The 21,932-nt window shown below is 29.4% G+C and overlaps 2 protein-coding genes across 5 annotated transcripts in view; one reads left to right on the forward strand and one right to left on the reverse strand.

The window, feature by feature from the left end:
• Window positions 1-8,989, reverse strand: part of LOC136982798 (zinc finger protein 423-like) — a 101,031-nt gene extending 92,042 nt beyond the window's left edge. Inside the window, exon 1 of the mRNA XM_067279314.1 lies at window positions 8,885-8,989. The gene's annotated coding sequence lies outside the window, so the exon portion shown is untranslated. The remainder of the gene's footprint in view (window positions 1-8,884) is intronic.
• The window catches only part of LOC136982804 (caspase activity and apoptosis inhibitor 1-like), a 145,759-nt gene that overhangs the window by 51,775 nt on the left and 72,052 nt on the right, over window positions 1-21,932 (forward strand). The gene's annotated exons all lie outside the window — the stretch shown is intronic.

Raw genomic sequence — 21,932 nt, forward strand, 5'->3', positions numbered from 1 at the left:
TACTTAAAGTGTCCCGTCCGACGGTGTCCGTAATTGTAATACTAACAATAGGAAATATTTAAAATCGTATATAAAAATTCAAATACATGAATAACCCACTAAATCTATTATATGAATTTATATACGGCTATAAAAAGTTAGTGTTAATAAAATGATAATTCTTGGAATTATCATTTTATTAACACTTTCTTGAACGTTTCTACTATATATGCGATGGATACGACCGAATTAATACGATTATTATTAATTTTTTTGCTAACTAACGCTGTTTTTTCTCCTCGAAAAAATTCGTCGACTTTTCTAATTTTAAAAGTGCTAGAAAATTTTTATCAAATTGATAAAGTAAATTCTGCTCGTTTGACATTAAAAAATCTTCAATAAAATTGCTTAACTGGCTATTTACTTAATCTTAGCCCCGAAATGTTATTGGAAACTATAACAAGTCTTAAATGAAATCTTTATTAAACAATATGAAAAATGAAAGCTATTCCGGGCTTATGGGAGTAAATAAATAAATGATACGTTGCCATATTAATTTTTGCTCTTAGGCCTATTATCCGTTTCTGGTAGAGAAGAAACAGAAATCAAAAGTTCACTCCTCCTGTCGATAACGACAAAAGTATTCTCGACATTTTAGAAATACTGCGCTTCCAAATGAAACGAGGATCGACAATTATGAAGATTATATCTCTTAATTTAATATTGCCATAAAATTTATCGAATTTACGATAATTAAAAATCCAACTCTTCTACTTATATAGGTCATTATAGATTTACAATTATATTATTATTAGATATATTACTGTTTGTAGACAGTCAATTGGATTCGGTTTCTCAGTCGTGCGTAATTATTTGACATAAGTTTTGTTTTTGAAATAATCGATATAATAATTAAAAATCGATGTGTTATAGATGTGCAACTGTAATAAAATATTTAATTTAGAATTATTTAATTTGGCTAGAAATTATGTTATAAAATAAACGTAATGAGATTTTTTTTAGAAAGAAATTTGGCAAGTTTCTTCATATCTTTGTTACAATTTTCGAAATTTTTACTTAACGATTCGGTAACAGCAGAGCTAATTACCAGTCGGTTTCTTAATTTTATTTTTCACCCCGTAAACTTATTTTTAGATTAAAAAAATACCGAAAGTCGACTTCATCGTTCTTGTTATATCTTATATTAGGTACCATTCACCGTTACGTACACGCTTTTATTTGCAAAAACGGATTAGTGATTTTAATTCAATAAAGCCAAAGGTTATGAAAAGTAAACTAAAAATTCATTCATTAAATTGTTTATCCCGTCAAACGAAATTTGCGGCGTTAAAAATTAATTTTTCAAAAATTAATGTACTTGGAAATGCAGATTTTTCCTCCTTCTCTTTATTTGTTTTAAGTTTTCGATGCTCTGTTAAACTGAAAATGTTAGAGAAAGGAAGCATTACAATGGATAACTTAGAGCAATGCTGTTTATTTGGAGGTCCACAGAACAAATTGATTCTGCGAAGATTTTTTGCGATTATAGTTACAATTCAGAATAAATAGTTTTATATGTAAACACAAATAAGAATAGAGCGTGTATCAAAAGATTTTTTATATAATTACCCTTAATGATTGAATTAAAGCCCAAATTAAACGAACGGATTTTGTTTTCGCGATGCACCAGCATTCGACGGATTACAAGTTTGCCTCAAATTTGTCTGTTACGGGAGGGTCATGACTCGCTTAGATCTCATTCGACATGAGTATGGAATAGAGAACTAAGCCTAGATTACCATAATTTCACTATTCGCTTGCATTACCATTAAAAACATCAGGATCGAGATCGGATTCGATTCCAAATCCTGTATAGTTTGGTATTCCTCGCCATGCAGCCCATCCAGCAATATACAAAAAATATTGTAAATATAATGTACTGTACATTGTTTATATATAGTTTTAAGTAAAGAATATTCTAATCTAATATTACTTAAATTGAAAAAAAGAACCTGCAGATATTCTGGTTGATATCACTGATTTACCGTAAATGTTGGTTAAATCATAAAAAGTATAGCTTATTTATATGTTCGATACGAATTATTGAGAAGTTTCTTTAAAAAATTTAACAATAGGTCTTACGAAGGAAATCAGCACTTGAATAAAAAGAAATGTTGATTCGTTTTATAAGAAATGTTTAATACCAAATATTAGAAAATATATGTAATCAAAATTTAATTTAAACTTTACAAAAATGTTTCCCTAACAGTATCTTTTATATTTATATTAAAAAGTTACGAAGCGACGAACGATTCCTTCTTTTATAAATATAAAATGTTAGTGAAAAGTTAATAATTTTAAAAGATATAAGCCTAGATAAATGTCAGCTGATTATATGAAAATAAAGTATATTAATAGAATAAATTGACACAATGCGATCAACGTAAAATTTGAATTTCCTACATAATTACAAGTATTAGATTTCAGAGTAAACTGCCAAATCTTAACTTTTCTACCAAACCACATCAGATTCATATGGGAATGTGTGGTCGTCCCGATACAAATGATAGCAGATTACTAGAAGGAAGTGACATAGTTATTAACGGGCCCTAGTCTTCTATAGTTAGAGCATCATTGAGAAAGCCGAGATGACCTCTAATCACAATTATTATTTTTAAATATCGACATATTCTTTCGATTAAAAAAAAGAAGACTGTTACATACAGTTTAAGGTGGCTTAATTAAAAAATATTTTCTTCTGTATGTATAAAAATTAAAATTTCTAAGAAGTCGAAAAGAAACTAGAGAGAAGTCCGAGAATATCCGAATTTCTATAAATAACTACGTGTTAAGTTTTTTCGAGAATGACATTTAAAGTAACGCAGGAGCATATTCGGATGAAAAAAAATGTTATATATATATAACAATCAGAAAAAGTCTATTTTCACTTGATTTTCTAAAAAAAAAAAAAAAAGGATTTTCTTATAATACAAAAATCGAAAGATATGGAAAATTCTACTTTAAAATTTCGCATACAAGCTGTGTTAATTCGGAGATGTTACATCAAAAAGACAAGTATTTCTGGGAATTAGCAGGTAAAAAAGCTTCGAATTCGATACTCGGAAAACCCTGTAATGCTATAATTGGAATACGATGTTAAACTGTAGATTCAAAATACGATCGCTTTTGGCGAATCTGTTTTAAGAGAGCCACCGTTAAGAATAAAATGTGCGTGATTGAAATTTCATAGAAATTTTTGACCATAATTTTTTATGACTTTCAAGAAATTTCTAATATTTAGAGTCGCAGCAATCGTAACAGAAGTTTATATTTCGTAAAATGTTATATATATTTTTTTCATTTTATTTTAAACGAAATTTAACTCCCACAACGCAGAACGGATAGACAAATTAACGTCTATAGAAAAATCAGATACAAATGATTAAAAATTGAAAATTTGCCAATGACAATAATAAAACAATTTTTCTATTATCATTAAAATAGAAAGACTTTGTGCATAATTTCTAGAAACGGTTAGTTCTATTATTTTAATACAAATTGTTGCGTCACTCTAACTATTAACATTGTTAGAACTAGATTAATTAATATTTTATCCAAATTTTATCTACTTCATAAATAAAAAATCTACAAAAAAGAAGTGGCGACGACAAATAAAAAGTAAAATCAAATTTAATAAATGCTTAGGAATATCTTTAAAAAACAATTCAAACATAGACCTACACCGACAAATTAAAAAATTTTAAATATTGAGAATTATATAAATGTTTTCTTGTAGAGAATGGACATTCTAAATGAAGAAAATAATTTGATGTTGAATTTTCTAGTAAATCGACAGTGCTGATTATAAATTAGAAGGGAAACAATCGTTTCCTAAATTGAATATTAATCGTTTTGTAGTTTATAAATTCAGAATTGTCGATTCCGCCCAATAACCGTTGTTACGCTGCATTCATTTTAAAAATAAAAGACATCCAATTGGAAATTTTGAGCTACTTTTCGCATTCGTGTGTTAATTTTTTTTTTTAAATGAAAATTCTAATTAGAGTTTAAAGATATACATATTTTATAAGGCACAGTCTAATCGACTAAAATCTACACCTGATTTAAAGCAGGTGTAAACAAAACATCTGGCCTTTTACAGGTGCCCAAAGACTTAGTTAGGGGGAAAAAAAAACAATAAAGGAAGCGGAATATTCCATAATAATTATACAAAACAGATTAACACTTGCCAGAGATTGGCAGAAGCTCCTTTATTTTACAAAACTTTTTTTCTGTTAATTCTGAACGTAGCGAAATAAACTCAAAGCCCCCCATGGATAGCTTTATAACATTTGCAACTATAGATAGAGATCATCTTACTAAATGTCAGAAATCTCTAATAAACTTTAAATGTATGTTACGCCGTCGAGTAACGTTATAACTAATATTTTAAACAGTAAAAATAAGGATGAAATCGTACTTGCAACGTCTAAAAAGTAGACTTTTATATAAAATATTTCGTTTATTTTAATCTTTAAAGCGAGTTTAGAAATTTTAAAACGTAGAAACCATGTTTTTAAGTCTCGGAAGTATGAATTTTTAGCGCCATTGAAGTAATTGATAAGGAAAATTTAGACTTTTCTCCAACTCCTCGATGATATCAGTTTTAGTAAATGTACAAAATAAGTTAAAAGAAGAGATTTTAAGAGCTGTTTCTTGTGATATAAAACATAGTAAAAATAAGTTTCGAACTATTGAAGAAAAAGATAATGTTTCAAACCGTAAACTTACGCGCTGTCTACAGACTACAATATAATAAAAATATCAAAAATAATTACGAGCCTGTTATATCTGTCCCGTAACGTTAAATTGGGTTTGCTTCTTACTTATCTCTGGACACATTTTATGGAATTTATATATATATATATATATATGTTTCTATATAAATTTCTTAAAACAGTTAAGCGTAATATTTATAGTGCAATAAAAATACGTTGGAAAACAAAATATATTATGCTAACATTATCGGTCATTGAGTATTTCTGAAAATAACGATATCAAAAATTAATAATATAAAAAAACATCAGGTGACATTTTAAAAATGCATAGATTGCCTATCTAAAAACATAAAGTGGCATTTTTGTAAAATGAGTCATGACTTTTGCATCGATTGAGCCCAGAAAAGATCCCAGATCTCGTGATATTAAAATATAACTGAGGAAGTTTAAAAAGAGGCACAGTACGTCACAGTAGATCACGAGTAATACACTGAGCAATTCGTACGTTTCTCTTAAACCCTACTAAACTATTTCGTGTAGTGTGTCTGTCACGTGATCGGGGATCGTTAATGCTACTGTGTATCATGTGACAAATATTACTACGACCGGTCACGTCGTTACTACCACTAACAAAGCGATTTTCAAATCTCCCAGGTGAAAAAAAAAACGACGGAAACTGCCAGTAAAATTGAACGAACAAAAATTATTTCGGTGCATAAATTAATTTAATTTATAATCTAAAAGACAGAGTATTCTCATACATAAACGAAGCTCTTCTATTCAGCATTTGTCATCACAAACTTGGGATGTACAAACGCATCTTTGGCGTTTGTATAAATCAAGTTTGTGGTGTGATAAAAGTTAGACTTAGTCTAGAGAATTTAAATGCTATAAAAATACCGGTTTATCTCTTATATTAAATTTCACTAAACGTCAGGAGCGGAGAAAGGAAATTATAAAAGACTTGTATACCAACGAATAACGGAAGTGCCAATATCCCGTTCGATTGAAAAAGTTAAGATTAAAAATGATTTAACCAATTAACTTTTAATTACTATATTATATTTTTTCCTAATATTAATTATAGTTATATTGAAAAATTGAAAGTTTTTATTATATTTAATTTTTTTTATATTAAAAGCCGCCTTATATTTGTTTTTAATAATCTAGGCCTATTAAAGCTTTTCTTTATCTAAAACATAAAGAATTACTTTATATATATATACATTAAATCTATAATATATATATATTTAAGTTAATATCGTATAAAATAATTCGTTAACTTACGGGAATCGTAAGGCATTTATAACTCGAAAGATTTCGTAAATATTTTTTCCATCAGCAGACTTTTTTAAGGCTAAAATCGGGTATTTGCATATATTTAAATTCTGTAATTCTTTGCTTATATTAAGATTAAAAATCGGTAGACTTCGATTGTTAGTTTCGGAATGCTTCAATCGGAATAAATCCAATATAAAACAATTCGTAGTGACTTTAAAAGGTTGCGATTGCTTGCTTCGAAATGATAAAAAATAAGGATAATTTATGAGAAAGTTTAAAAAAGAAAGAATAAAATCGGCCTTAATTCTTACAATTTTGAAAGATTTTAAAATCCAAGACGTACGAACGTACGAATGCATTTTTTTTTTAAACTCTTTAGAAACTCGCATCTTATGAAGTCTGTGATGATTACGAAGATAATAATCGCACTCTTTAAAAAGTGGATTAATTTTAGATAATTTTGCTTTATAACATAGTCAACGTTCTAATGAAATCATAATAATAGAGGGAGATGTGGGAGCGGCTTTCAAACTTGAGGAAAGTAGATTTTTATCTTAAAAAAAAATAGAGGAGCAAGAATTTTATCCGTTTTAAGATGTTACGAGAACGATATGACGTTTTTTGATATTAACACGAATAACCGAGAATGATATGGATAATTTAGAAAATAAGGTATAAAAATCTATATCTAGAAAGGAAAAGCGTTATAGATTCTTGATAAAAATACGGGATTGATTTTTCTTTTATTTTAATATTTCCGAATCATTTCGTAAGCGTGCCTGATACTCACGATAACTTTAATTTTCAATTACCAGCGTAAATAATTTGGTTAATTAGAAATTTTTGTATAAGCGTCTCGCGATCGGATAGAGATAAGATAGACTTAGTTTATTTAAGGGTTCCCAGAAACTTTTAATTGTGTAATTAGGGGTTGTTTACGCCTCTTTTATAACGTTGGGCGCTCTGAGGCGGGAAACGGAATAGGGAAAACTACATTTCCGTTGGAGCGTCTGGATAGGCCTACATAAAAATCCCAACTGCGGGAGAATGTTTGTCCTCGGGACTTTTTGTCATCGGCCACACTCTCTACCCATTAATGATTAAAAAAGCCAGCAGATCGACTAATACTAGCTCGGGGCTAGATTTTGCCATCCATTTTTTTCCCTTCTGTTTGTTTCGCCATCTCTTCTTGTATCAACAGCGTATAATTTTAGAAACGCTGAAGAAAAGGGAAGAAGAGCGTTTCTTTCTTTGGTTCTTTCGGATTTTCCCCCTTAAAATAATCGAAACCCCGCGACATTTTTCTCTCTGACACCTATTTGCACCGATCCCGCACGGAATCGGCGTGAAACTTTGTTTGCTTTGTACGTCCGTGACGTCACTCTCGCACTCCGTAACAATCGCCAGACGTTGATGGATCTCTCGAGTTCATTACTTTAAAAAATCTGCCCCTTACCCCCCTCGGAACGTTCGAGTCAACATACAAATTAAAAACACTGTCTCGTTACCTTGGTGACATTGTCGATCACGTGATCGATGGGCTTTATGCATAGCTAGATGTTGACATAAGTTTCTATTTTGACATGTTTGGAAAAAATACTTACATGTATATCTATATACGGTTTTTTAGCGAAAAATGCCGGAGATCCGCGCTTTATAGTAAACAGCGTACGGCGCGGTGTTTTCTTTTACCGTTTTTACTTGAATTTTACATCTAATCGGCTCTCGAGCCGTTGGAAATTTTTGTCAACTTAGCCCCAAAAGAGCGTTTCCGTTTAAGGACAGACAAACCGAACGTTCTTCGCAATTGCAACCTTTTAAAAACGTGTCTAATTTTCGTTATAAAATATTTTTAGAACTGTTCTTTAATATAAATTAAATTAAAGATCTTAAAGTATACATTGATGTATTTACGACTATAGGCCTAGATTTTAAAAATCTCTGATAGGCGAGGCGAAAATCTTATCGCGACGGCTAAACGAAGAGTTGAAAAGGATGGAACGATTAAAATTTAAAAAAATATAAAAAATGTAAAATTTCACCCCCACACAAAATTAAAAAAGGTTATATATATATATATTATCGTTGAAGAAACATTTTTAGATTTTAATCTAACGCTTTTATTCAGAAGCGTCGAAGTGTTTTGACTACATTCATTTACGAAATTAAGTATCACGTTATACGCAGTACATGCTATTCTACCTGTAATGTCAAACCGTACTTCGTATAATGAATTTTGTAATCTAGATAAAATGTTTTCGTACCCCAGGTATGTACGATAATGTTTAATTGATTCGAATAATTTTGATATCACGTGATATCTCGTCTCCGATTATATTTTTCTAAAATTAACAACCATAGAATTTTTCGTGACGGAAAGTTTTTAAGACAAACTCCCCGCCGTTAATTGTTTTTTTTATCCGCCACTTTCATTTTAAAATTTTGAAAAATTGAAATTAATTTGGGAGTATTGTCGACGAATTTGTGAAAAGCATCCCGTAAACGGGACCTATTTTGGCTTAGAGATGCTCTCACATAATTATGTTAAGCTGCACGGAGGAGAGTTTCCGAACGGGACTTTGTATCATTTCCTTTTTTCAATGTTGCGTTACGATCTTCGAATGCTCGTGTTCGATTATAAATTGTCAGAAGCGCGTTTGTCTAACGACCGTTGACTCCGTTGAAACTGTCTTTGACCGACAATGAGATCGGAGATGACGTCAATAAACACGTGCAACACGTCACGGAATCCATTCAGTCGGGCCTTAACAAGTGTCAGATTAAGCGTGGGATGATCAGGGCGATTAAACGGAAACAAAACGACTTAAGTCGGATACGCTACTCACCTTGGAAAGACGTTTTTCGTCCAACACACACTACACACACACGTGGTTCACGCCGTCCGTCACAACACAACCGACGTCATCGGCAATGGTTAGTGAACGGAGCGCACAAGACCAACGGACCAGTCGATTGATAATCCCGTGGGGGTGTTGGGAAAATGTCCCGAGCGGAGTTTGTAGGGGTTGGCGTTGCTACGGGAGACGACGACAGGTGCTGCTTTAAGGTCGAACTACTGTCTGTTGTTTTTAAGGACTTTTTTCCCCCTTCTCCCGGACGAGATCTTTGATTTAGGGCGAGTGGGCGCCGATGGTGTGCCTAAGCGAAGTGGGTCTCTAGGCTATAAGGCTAGTGCGGATGCGTGAAAAGATCGCTTCGAATTTTGTCTTCTCCTAATTGCGGAGTGTTGGAGGATCCTGCCACGGAGGATGAAAAGCCCCTTTGTGAAAAAAAGAGTGAATAACCAATCGATAATCATATTAAATAATTTGTCGGCCTTTCGTAAAGTGTGATCTATAATCTTTTTACGTCTCTTCCTGGTAAATCTTAAACTGGTTTTTCTCCTTTATTATTTTTCCAAGCGTAGAATATATATATTTTGGAAGCGCCAAACGTTTAAAACTGGCCAAACCGTCGAAAACAAACGAAATAATTTTATTAATTATTTTTAACTCTTAACGACATTAAATTTTACTACTTTTTACATAATATTAAATCCCGTTAATAACCGTAGACGATAGGATATTATGCCATTATTCAGTGTAAGTTTGACGGTTCAAAATATTATTATGACAATATTGTGGCGCGATCCCTTGTCCATTCTACAGCAATCTAGAGACATCCCCAATGTTCCGGGAACTTGGTCCCCCGAACCCCCACACTCATTTCCTGCCTCATCCCTGGGTATTTTAGACATTTCCTGTACAGAGGATTCAGAGGGGAAAGGTCATGACAATTAACTAGAGTGGACTGGGGTCTCTTGGCTTCTTTCACGCTCTTTCTCCATCCGTGCTCAAAACAGAAATAGGATCGTTCACCTAGAGATGTTTCTCTTTTTTCTTCTCGGTTGCTTCACTAATTAATTGTTTCGTGGCTGCTTCGCCAGGTGGAGGTCTTATCGTCCCCTGACGGTAAGACCTAAACGTCACCTGCATCCAATGGACGGGCTTTGGCAACTTGGCTTTTCTTTTTTTTTTTTTTACATTCGAGAATCGTTTACGTCTTGTTAGAATTGGATAAGAAATAAAGGCCCCTGTGGGATCGAAAATGGTTCCGAACCACTATTAGATCTTTCAATATGAAATGAAAAATTTTAAATTATTACTTCACTAATTAGATCTAATTTACAGATTAAACGTATAATTTTTAATGTTATCCCATTAATTAAAGATATTTCGACATAATTATAGCTCGGCATCGACCAACTAATTTTATATTCTGCTAAAGTTATTTATTAGTCGAAACAGAAAAACATCTTCAAACTCTGTTCTTTGTTATTTAATAATAATAAAACGCATTTTCGGCTAATTATAATCTATATTATTTTCTATAAATTTCCTCTTATATGCCGGTTCTTAAAAATATTATTTCTTTTAGCATATAATGTTGTAACTAACGAAATTAATGGAAATATAAAATGAATATTTCATTTCTAAAGATTTCTAGTTTAGGATTCGAGCGAGTTCTCTTTGTAATATAATAAACATCAATTATGTACTATATATATATAGATCCATTTATTATTAAATTATTAAATTTTCGATATTATTATTAAATTTCCGATACAATCGAATCTTCAAAAGATTTTTAATTTTTTTCCGTCCTTTCCTTTTATTATTATTATTATTATTTTTTGTATCGCTTCGTTTTGTACGGCTGTATTTAAGACTATTTTTAAGTAAAAAATTAAATACACACTTTAATTGACTAAAAAAAGAACCACCGTCTGTCCGTACTTCCTCAGGGGGTCTGCCAATAATTTTATTTATCATAGCATTACTATTGAATGATGTTCGAGAGGCCTGCGGCTCTAAAGAAATTGAGAAAAGATACGCTAAAATATATTTCATATTTCTTAACATATTTTTTTTAAAGTTTTGAACAATTTTTAAAATGCAGTTTTACTAAATTTTGAGCAATATTGTTAGCATAATATATATATATATATATTTTTTTTCGATTAATAAATGAGTGAGATATTTTTTAATAGAAATTAAATCTAGCTGTAAATACTACTATAAACTACATAATGCATTACAACTGAGACAGTCTAATTTTTACATATTTTTATAGATAATAATATGCATAGTTCTACTTTCCGAGCCAATTATGAATGTTTAGCATCAACAATATCAGCAAGCGTCTTTATATAACTATCATATTTTTGAAATTGCATCCATTCATATTCTAATTTCTTTCTTTCTTATTCAAAAATTACACATTATTTTTATGATACTCCTATATATTCAACTGCATATTCTCGAGTTATCTTAGCGGGTTATTATTCGAATTGTTGTTGTCGTAATTTCGAATTTAATCCGAGCGGGTTATAGTTTTTATTCATATATAACCAATTTGTATCATTCACGAGTAAAGAAGTGTTAAAAAAGAAACAGAGTTAATTCTTTCATGAATGTTTTCGGATCTGTTATTTAGTTAAAGCTTAATTTTTTTAATAGGTTAGGTAAAAAAATTAAATTGCCGAATCACTAATTTGATTTTAATTATTTCAATAAAAATTAATCGATAAAAACGATCCAATTAGTAATGGATAGTTAGAATTTTTTCCCCCTCTACATAATTGAACAATGTGATTTCTGTTACTAAGTCGATAAAATCTGTAATGATAATTATAATTCTTGGTACTTTCACTTAAATTGTACAATTTTTCATATTTCTCAGTTACCCGAGTGCTTCTTGATTGGTACTTCAATTCTAGCATTCTTAGTGGGCCTCTTAACACTTTATCAGAAAGTACTCCATGCCGGGAGGATTGTTAAGATTGAGATTAAAGAAGCTCTCACAAAATATTCTTTGTTTTGACATCATTTTATTTTCTTTACTCGGTTTATTCTTTTTATATTTTTAATAACAGATCGCGATGGAGTTTATTCTTCTTGAAATGCGTAGAAAGTAATAACAATTCTGTTATTTTTAAACGTGTAATGGACTAAAATTTGCGTCGAAAGTTGCGTGCGATCATCCACTTTAGTTACGTACCTAGAACCGATTTTAAAATATACTATTTATGCCATCGGATATCGTGATTTATCGGTTTAAAGCATCGCATGAATTTTTAACAATCATTAAAAAATTATAAATGCGCTATACTGATTAATGCCATCATTTATTATGCGTTTAATTCCTTTTAAAAAGTAATCGTATTTAATGTTGATAACAATGAAAATTTAGTATTTTATTATCGAACATTTTAAAAAATTTTCATTTGTTATTTCGAATAAATTATCGCTTAATTATAATAAACTTTTCTATCCGGATAGAATTTTTATCGTTAGAATATATAAATAGTGGATATAGATATCAACGCGGCCGTGCACTCATCCTTGACAGATTTTTATAGTTTTAATCAATTTTATCCAGACAAATTTTCTCAATGTAAAATTCTTGTCCTGCTTTTTTTTCCACTCTAAAAACTTTATTTCAGAATTATTATATTAACTTTCTTATTTAATTTAATCTTTGAATAATTGTATTTTTTTTTATTTTTTAAATACAATTTGAATTATTATTACTCATTTAAAAATATGCCAAATTGTAAGCTTCGACATGGAAAAGTCAAATGTCAAACTGTGTAAATTAAATTTTCCGATGTAGTCTATGTTCCTGAAATTAATTTTAGGTGTGCTGATTTACTAATTTCTAAATTAGTAAATGGACCTACGGATAGAATGTAAATCCTATATACTTAAGAAAATTATTATTTAAAAATTTGTATTGGAAGATTAGTTTCTATTACAACGATTTTAGAGTTATAGTCTAATAGTTCGAAATACTACAAATGCATATGTATTAGAAGTCATTTGCATTTATTAGATTTAATAGTTAAATAGCACGTCATACTTTAACCGATAGAAAATAAAAATAGTCGAATGCTCGATAATAAAATATCTGTATGATAGCTCACTTTCTGTACAATTTTTCGGTTAAAAGAATTATAATTTTAGCAATGTTTTAAGTTTTTAAAAATCCGTGCAAATGATCTTAATGATTAAAACAATTGGCGCTTATAGAGTTCGAAGCATTTTTAAATATTCTAGTTTGCAGTTAGCCTAGTAGATGATTTCCAACAATCGCTGACATGACTATAATCTTCCGATACGGTTGCCGTAACAAAGGTCGGTATGCTTCCCTTCTTTATAATGAAATCATCCAAGTTTAATAAAATCATCCCAATTTTCTAAAAGTGCACATTTAATCGTCGCTGGCCTAATGCCGCGTCTGCATTATTGTCACGATTGGTTTCTTCCATATAATAAAGCATCGATTATCCGAATTAATTGAGAATTCATTGATTTGGATAATCGATTTTGTTCAATCGATGACGATAAAAATAAACTTTCTGAGTATTTTTTTTATTATTATTTTTTAATATGCGTATCGGAATAAGAACTGTAACGCATGCCACAATTAAAGATGTCTCATAGGTTATGGGCTTTAACAAATCAAACTAATGAATGAGTGTAACGTTGGAGCGTAAAATGAATTTAAGGATATATTTTTTTAATAGTATAATTTAAAATTATAGAGAGAATCGTGTCTCCTCCACGTGATGAATCAAACTAGAAACATAAAGCAGAACGATACTCACTCATATAAAAACAAATAAGTAAAATTTTATGTATTGTATTTTAAAAACTGGGAAATTTATAGAACTCATTTCGAACGATAACATTTTCCTTTTTTTTGTTATAGGTTTTCTTTTCCTTTCGAAGAAGTAAGTCATATTGTTTAGCGTTAAAAATGATGCATATGCATATTTGCTCTAATTTTTAACGGGAGATGAAAAAATCTTGCTAATCCATATTCAAAATTATATATAATAAAAGAATTGATTGATTGCATCCATTTTTAATCTCTCTAATTAAAATGTCAATAAGTTAGGGTATTTTTATTAATAAAAAAAAATCGAAGTTTAAAATTTGTGGAAAGCAATGAATCATTTTATTGAATTGAATATAAAAGGATTTCCGAGGGCAAAAAAAATTAATGTTCCTTCAAAGATATGATTTATGGCATTCTCGAAACTTTTATTAAAATTATTCCCTTCCACCTAAAATAATAATTACATAAATTTGCATTATATAAACGAATATACTATTAAAAGTAATGGAATCGTTGTATTTTTCATCTAATTGCGACTTGTTAAGTTTCCTACTTCTTTTCTGCCTCGCCATAGAAGTTTTTAACGTAATTATTGGTTATTTTTAAATGCTTAATTAATAACTCGGACGTAAAATATTTTCGTTAGGTTTTATGGTAAGTTTTAGCGCGGGTAGAAGACCCGTATTTTTAAAAGTTGACGTTTAACACAAATTTATACCGCAAATACACATTATGGCCAAAGAGAGGTTTGAGGGAAGGGAGTGAGCGAGAGGGGGGAAAAAAAAGATGGTCGAATTACAAGAGATAATAATTAACATATCTTTTACACACAGTCTCTCGCCACGGTTCAATTTAATTAGCGTACGGCTGCCAAGTCAAGATAATGAGTCGTGGACGTTGGACGAATTTTTATGCGACCGAACGAAATTAAAATTCTCGACTCTTCTGGTCCTTGTTGTTCGATGTCAAGCTGACGTCTTCCAAGTCAAAAAAGTTTTTTGCTTGTTATGTTTGTTAAAATCTCGAATAGGTCCTCTTTAAATGAATGTTTAAAATTTTCTGCATATTTTTTTCCCCTCCCCTGTTTTGTTTTTAAAAACACTGCGCCAGTTTGAAATTAGATAAAATCGATTTTAAATAATCGATGTAATTATATATTCGAGTGTAGTGGGAATTCTAAACCAATAAGAAAACCTCTGAATTAGCCTACATAATCTTTTTTAGGCATCGTTTCACTTTCAGACTGTGCATAAATATCTTATATGTCTAGAATGCAGTGCAACTTTTTCTACCATTATATTTTCTATAGCTTAAATTCAAAATACAATTTTGTCATTAGAAAAAATTCAAATATTAAGATCCGATAGAAAGTTATTAAGAAGAGTTGGAAAAACTTCATTTTTAAATTAAATTCACAAAAATATTAATTCGTGAGTAAACAAGATTGGTTTAAAAAAAAAGAAAAATTAATTTAGTCAATTAAAAACTAAATATGTCTCGTAAATTATATATATAAGATTAAGTCACATGTGAGTGTTCTAAACCAATTAAAACGTAACAGTCACGTCATAATATGATGCCAGGTGAATATTATTAACCAATTAAAATATAACGAAAGGGAGATGAAGATTTCAGAAGTTGGTTCTATCCGGAAAAAAAAAAATAAATCGAATTTAAAATAATTGGAGCCATAAATAATAATTAATTATTAGATGATTTTACCATGTTGTATATATATATATATATATATATATATATATTTTTTTTACCGCTCGAGCAAAATAAACTATTTTAATAAATAATAAAATGAAAATAAGTATACGGTTAGTACCTAATTGTCTATTGATCTATTAGTGTATTTTTTAATACGTGTTCTGTAACAATTAACACTAAGTTTAGGAGCTGTAAAAAGACATAAATTCGCTTTAAATAGTAAAATAGACTTAATTGCAGTGACGTAATTTTTACATCCGGATATGAATTATCTTGGCCATCCCAATTCTTGATGAGCCAATTTGGTAGTTCCAGCGGCCTTGCAAACGTAGTTTTAATCGCGAGAAAACTATATTTATATTTTAATAAAACTGATTTAATATTTTAAAAATATATTTACGTATATAGAATTTAAAATATATATTTAAAACTCTCTAAATAAAGGGGCATTTTTATTTATTTCGATTTGTTTTCACGTTCAAATTTTTGCAATCCTTACTTATAGAATTGAATACAGACCCGATATATAAATATACGTTCATATATATTTAATAAAATTAGAATTTGCGATTAGAAGAAAGGATCTCGAGTAGTAAAATGTATTTGGAAAGAAACCGTTAGCGATCATTTCGAATGGACTAAAGTAAAATTTAAAAGCCCTATTAAGAGCATAAACTACAAACATTTTTAAATACTTATTCTAGTATTTGAACTATGTTTTTCTACACACTTTTTTGCAGTCGCAACAGTAGTCTTTTCGAATTAGGATTTTATAGTTTTGAATGTATTTATTTCTTTTGAGTTTTGATTTATATTGATCCGAGGTTAAGTATATTCGAAAATTATAATATAGAATAGTTTCATCGATATTACTTTATAGAGTTGGCTAAAATTAAAATTCAGTATGCAAAATAATCTTCATCGCTATTATAAAGAGATGTAATTAACGTAAATACAGAAAGCTAGAATATTTCCTGAGAGTAAGAAGTTGTCCTTTCAGAGAAGGAATAAAAATAGAAAATTTAAAAGTAGGCTAATACTGAACTCGACGTTTATAACGAATTTTACAGACTTAAAAATAGATGCGAGTATACTTAAAGTGCGGTAAATGTAATTAGACATAAAAAAATTCGAAGATTTTACTATATGTTTACGTTTATAACGACATTTTTTATATCCGTATTTCAAAAAAAAAATCGAAAAATGGGTTCATATTCGCAGTTTTTGTAGTAATGTCTACGAATAGACAGACGGCTTTCTTTTAGATATATTTTTGATAAATTCACAAAATGCATTATAAGTATTCCTATTAAAAACCTCGCAAACGGTGGCAAATTAGGTGGTAGAGCCGCACGTAATGCGTCTTAATATTACTATCGATGTTGGCGTTTAGTTAACAGTTGTGTAGCGTCGAATAAAAAGAATATGTTTTATTCTCGTAGCGACTCGGTTAGAAAGAATTTAGTCTGGTTTAATTTTATTATCATTTTTCACTTTACGCACCCTCGCCCTGCCTTATATAACGCCCGCCGGCTCGACACAGCTATTCGCCCCGCCCTCGTTACCACTATGAGTAATTGCTTAAACAAACTATTTTCGCGTAGGATTAAAAATTCTCTTTTGCAAATTCCATTTGAGGTATAAATGCTTAAATCTATCGTTTAATTACGCACAACTGGTCTCCCTTTAAAATGCACTTTTACCAACAACCACTTCTCGACCGGGCTTCATTTGTCCTTTCGGATAAATTCCGCTATCGGCTATAATACCAATTGGTTTCAATGTTTATTATTGAACGAATTTGTTATTTAGGAGAAAAATGAATTTGTTGCCTTTCCTCCCTTGAGCGTTGCCATACAACGTTTAAAGTTCGCCAGCGTTTTATTGAAATACTTTCCGTTTGGTTTATTTCTCCACCGAACTTTCTTTTATAAAAGAAAATGATAGAAGTTAAGGTACTAAATGAATTTAATCTCACTAGTTATATAAATATATATTTTACAAAATAATTTGTTTAAAATTATGATATAACTCCGAGGTGTCGCGCAATTTTTATCACAGTTAAATGACTTTAAGCTTTAAAACTTCTCTAAAATTATGTCGAATTTTATTTTTTGATGTTTGTAACAATGAATTTTACTCATAAATTAAAATTAATTATTACAAACACTAATTAATAACCTAGATTCTTCTTAGCAACTAATCTAGTAATAGATACGATGCTACAAAATTACTTAAATTATTCACTTTTTAATACATTACTGATTGAAATTATGCTAATTATTCTAATTATTCCACTTATATAATAAAATATTAAAAGCCTATACAATAAATATTATGATTGTTTGTTATTACACTTATCGTAGACTGGGATCTTTAATTATAGGTTTACCGACGTTGAAAACACGCTATGCGTTTTTTACAAGATGAATTCTTGCTATTTTTACCTTTCAAAAACTTCGAGAAGTATAAAATAATCATCCAAATTTAATTAGATTCTAAAATTATTATTACTAGCAACCTTTTGCCAGTGGTTACTTTGAACTTATAAAAAAAAAAAAGATCAAATGTTAGTTTTAATAGGATAGATCTGAGTGATAATTGCATTGATTGTAGTTAACACTGAGTCGAGTCTTAATCTTACGTCACTTTAATCATATCCACCTTGATAATTGATAGACTAAAGTTACCTCAGTTTACGGTAATTTGCTTACAGTAAAAGTTTAATAAAACATGGAGATTTATAAATAGTTTTATTATTAATTTTGATTTTAAATGTTTATTTTTTAAAAATTCAAAACAGTTTAAAAACTGACATTAGAAATTTCTTTAAATTAATTGGGAAAAAATGCAATAACGAATGTGTTTTTTCCATCGATATAAGAAATGTTTTGTTATTGTATTCGTGCGTTTTGGTTAATATTTTGAATTTTATTTATTTAAAAAAAAGTTTTATCCTCTCAATCTTAAGTAATTGATTTCCCTTGTGAATCAGATAAAGAAGTATTAGAAAATTTCGGCAAACATAAAATTTTAATTTACGACGATTCAGAATTATTGGTTTCTTTGACTAAGAGATTTGATTTGATTTCATACTTTTGCGGTTGGGATGTCGAGTATCGTAATCGTATCTTTAAACTTTTCTGGATAAACTGTAGTATTTACCAAAATTAAGAGGAGAAAAAAATCGGAACCATATCTACTGTATGTAACAAATAGAGAAAGATGACATGGACATAAAAAGAAAATTAACATTAATTAATGGAAGTAATGAATCATTGTAAAATTCCCTCATTTGTTTTTTGCTTTTAAAAAATGCAATCAAATAATGTACACGTGGCTAGTAAAATCAAACACACTCATCCATTTATTAATCTTATCATTTCATCAGGAGATAAGGAAATTTTGAATTTTTTTTTATAGCAGCGCAGTTAAAATATTCGAAGCGTGTCAAAAATTAAATTATTCAATGATAAAAAATTATAATTGCCTTTAATTAAACATGAATAATTGTTTTTATTGTTGATTTTTCTATCATGGAGTTTTTTAATTCGAAAGGAAAATGTTGTTTTCTTTCTAGAAATATCTTTTAAAGAATAAATGAATTTTTTCTTTTTTTTTATTTTTATGAAAAATTGAAATTTATATATATGCAAATATTAGCTTCATTAATTTAACTGTTTTATTAATATTTTTGAATTCGAAATTGGAATAGTAATGAACGTTATAAAGCACTAAAGATAAATTTACCTTTTTTCTTTTTAGAGGGGGTTAAATAATTAGAATGGTACTTGAATTATTTTAGAACAAATGATAAATTTTTCAACAGCTTAAAGTAAACCGTTAAAAAATTATTGCAAATTTACAAATATTAGATTCAATTATAAGGTTATTAAGAAAAAATGTTCGGTGAATAATGGAGCTAATCTTCATAATAACCAATTCGATATTTTCTTCCATTTTTGTATAAAGTTTTACTACATTTCACCTTTCTTCGTTTTTCCTAAAATCATTTTTCTTAGGGAAATGATACGATCTAATCGTGTCATCCGAAGCGCTGCCACGCCATTGGACATCGTTACAGAAGAAACCAATCATACAGCATTTCCATTTGCTTCATTGTATCCCTGCTGATCTCGGATGATCATTTTTACAAAAAAAAGAAGGGGGGAAATGTTTAAACACGATTTATCCGAAAATCGCAGAAAGAAAATAAATGCTTATAAACAAATCTTATCAACGTAAACTGATTTTAATATGATATTGTCACAAAAATTGTGTTGCCATAATAGTATGTATTCGTTCTCCTCTTCTAAAAAAATATTAATGCTAAAGTTGCGCCGGATAATTAAGAAATGTGCAAACGATCGATGTGCATTTTTTAATATTTGCTGAAATAAGAAAAAGCGCGAAAAGAGAAATCTTTTACATTCGATGAGTAGCCGACATTGATGAGAAATTCTCGAAATAAAACCGTTTCGGTGTATCAAAAACGAGCATTATCTTTATAGTAATAGATCCAATTATGCTAGGATGGTTATTGGAAAAGTATTTTAGTATAACAACTAATTAACAAATCAATAAAGACATTACAAAATTATAGTAATTGTATATTTTCGTGTGTCGAACAGACGTGTGCTTAACAACATGAATTCATTTACCAATGTTCTAGTTTTACACACGTTAAAAAAAAAAAAAAAAACACTGTATATCGGCTGATAGACCCGCGATATGACTTATAAAAAAGTAAAAAAAAATAAATAAATAAGGTGCTAAAGTGATTTAATAAAACGAATTATGGAAACAGATTGATGTTTCGTTAGTTTATGCTTTTCTATTTTGGAGAGAGAAAATTGCGATAATAATAAACTCGTAGGAAAAATTGTATCGAAACAGAACAATTACGATGATGACTGTCACAAATGTTGCAGATATAAGCCTATATACTCGATACAGAACTGTTAATCGCGTGACAATTCCTGACAGCCGGCAAGGTGAATGTCCAGTTGACAAGAATTTGGATTATTGTATACACGCTAAAGCGTTTGTTAATAGGAGACTTTTTGTTTAAATATGATTGACTGATGTGTATTTTTTAAAGCTTTCTGTTTTGATTTTTTACTATTTAATCGAAAGTTTAAACATGTTCGGACAATAGAATTTTTTTTTAGTTTTTCTCTTTCATTCATTCTTAACTTAGAAGAATGGTTTATAAGCCTATATATATCCGGTATATATGTTTTGATGATGTGTGCCGATGGATTCGAAATGTATATTTTATTATTCTAATACAGGGCGGATCGAGTGATGAAGTATTTCTATTTTCGTTTTTCTTGCGAATTGAAATGAAATAAAAACTTAAATATTTTTCTTTCCTACTTTGATATTAAAAATTTAGTTAAAAATAGATTAGCGCTACTGAAAGTAAAATGTTATTTTTATCAACTCTTAACGTAAACGTCAATTGAAAATTTAGAATATTTTTTAATTTATATTAATAAAACACATGATTATTATGTTTTGATTCCTTCGAATTTTTTTTTTTTTTTTTTTTTTGTGTGTGTGTGTGTGAAGAGTTATGACTTCATACACTGTTCTTTAAAATTTGTCTTTGTTTGAGTTTGTTAAAAATAAAGAAAGGCAGGGGGTATAGTGGTGTGACCGGAGGCTAGGGAGACCAGGGGAGGCCCGGAGGCCAGTCTAGAAGCAATTGTGTGTGTTGTGTGTGTCATCATTTTTTGTGTTCATTCAGTAAACGTAATATATATATATATATATTTATATTTCAAAATTTCATGGAGCTTTTCGGTTTTGTGCTTGCAAAAGTTCGGTACCAGTATAAAAGATTAACTTTTGCAGAACTTAGTTTAAATTTTATATTCCCGATTAACGGATATTTTAGATTCGACATATTAAAAAGGAATCTATATAACTATAATGTTTGATAACGAAATTCAACGACATTTAGTTAGAAATTGCGAGATCAGGAATACAATAATTAGGAATATTTTAAAAAGGTAAGAAATTTATAATGTATGACCTATATTATTTTCACTGTATCGCTCTGTTCTGAAGATTTGTGAAATAATTGGTAGCTAATCATGAATTTTCTATGCGCGGTTGAATATTTAGAACTTCTTTTTGTATTCAGACTGTAAATTGCTAACTTTATTAATTTTGATATTAAACGAATACAAAATGTATGTTCTTTTGTTTTTCATTGGCGAAAACTGATTTCCCAATGGCGCAGGAATTTTTTCTTTTTTCTTTTGACGATATTTTCTATTTATAACAGTATTTAACGATGTAGTCTTTGCCCTAAAAGCAAATTCAAATGTTTGTCCAACAAATCTCTTTTTAAATTTCTGATAAATTAATATACAATATTCATTAATTATCTATTCTTACAACATCGAAATATTCCAATTAAATATTTATAGAAATCGTATAAGTTTACATTCTTGCCACAAAAGATGTAGACTTAGTACAATAAAATTT

Source organism: Centruroides vittatus, unplaced genomic scaffold (assembly GCF_030686945.1).
Source record: "Centruroides vittatus isolate TY-2023 unplaced genomic scaffold, ASM3068694v2 contig_863, whole genome shotgun sequence".
Classification (NCBI taxonomy): domain Eukaryota; kingdom Metazoa; phylum Arthropoda; class Arachnida; order Scorpiones; family Buthidae; genus Centruroides; species Centruroides vittatus.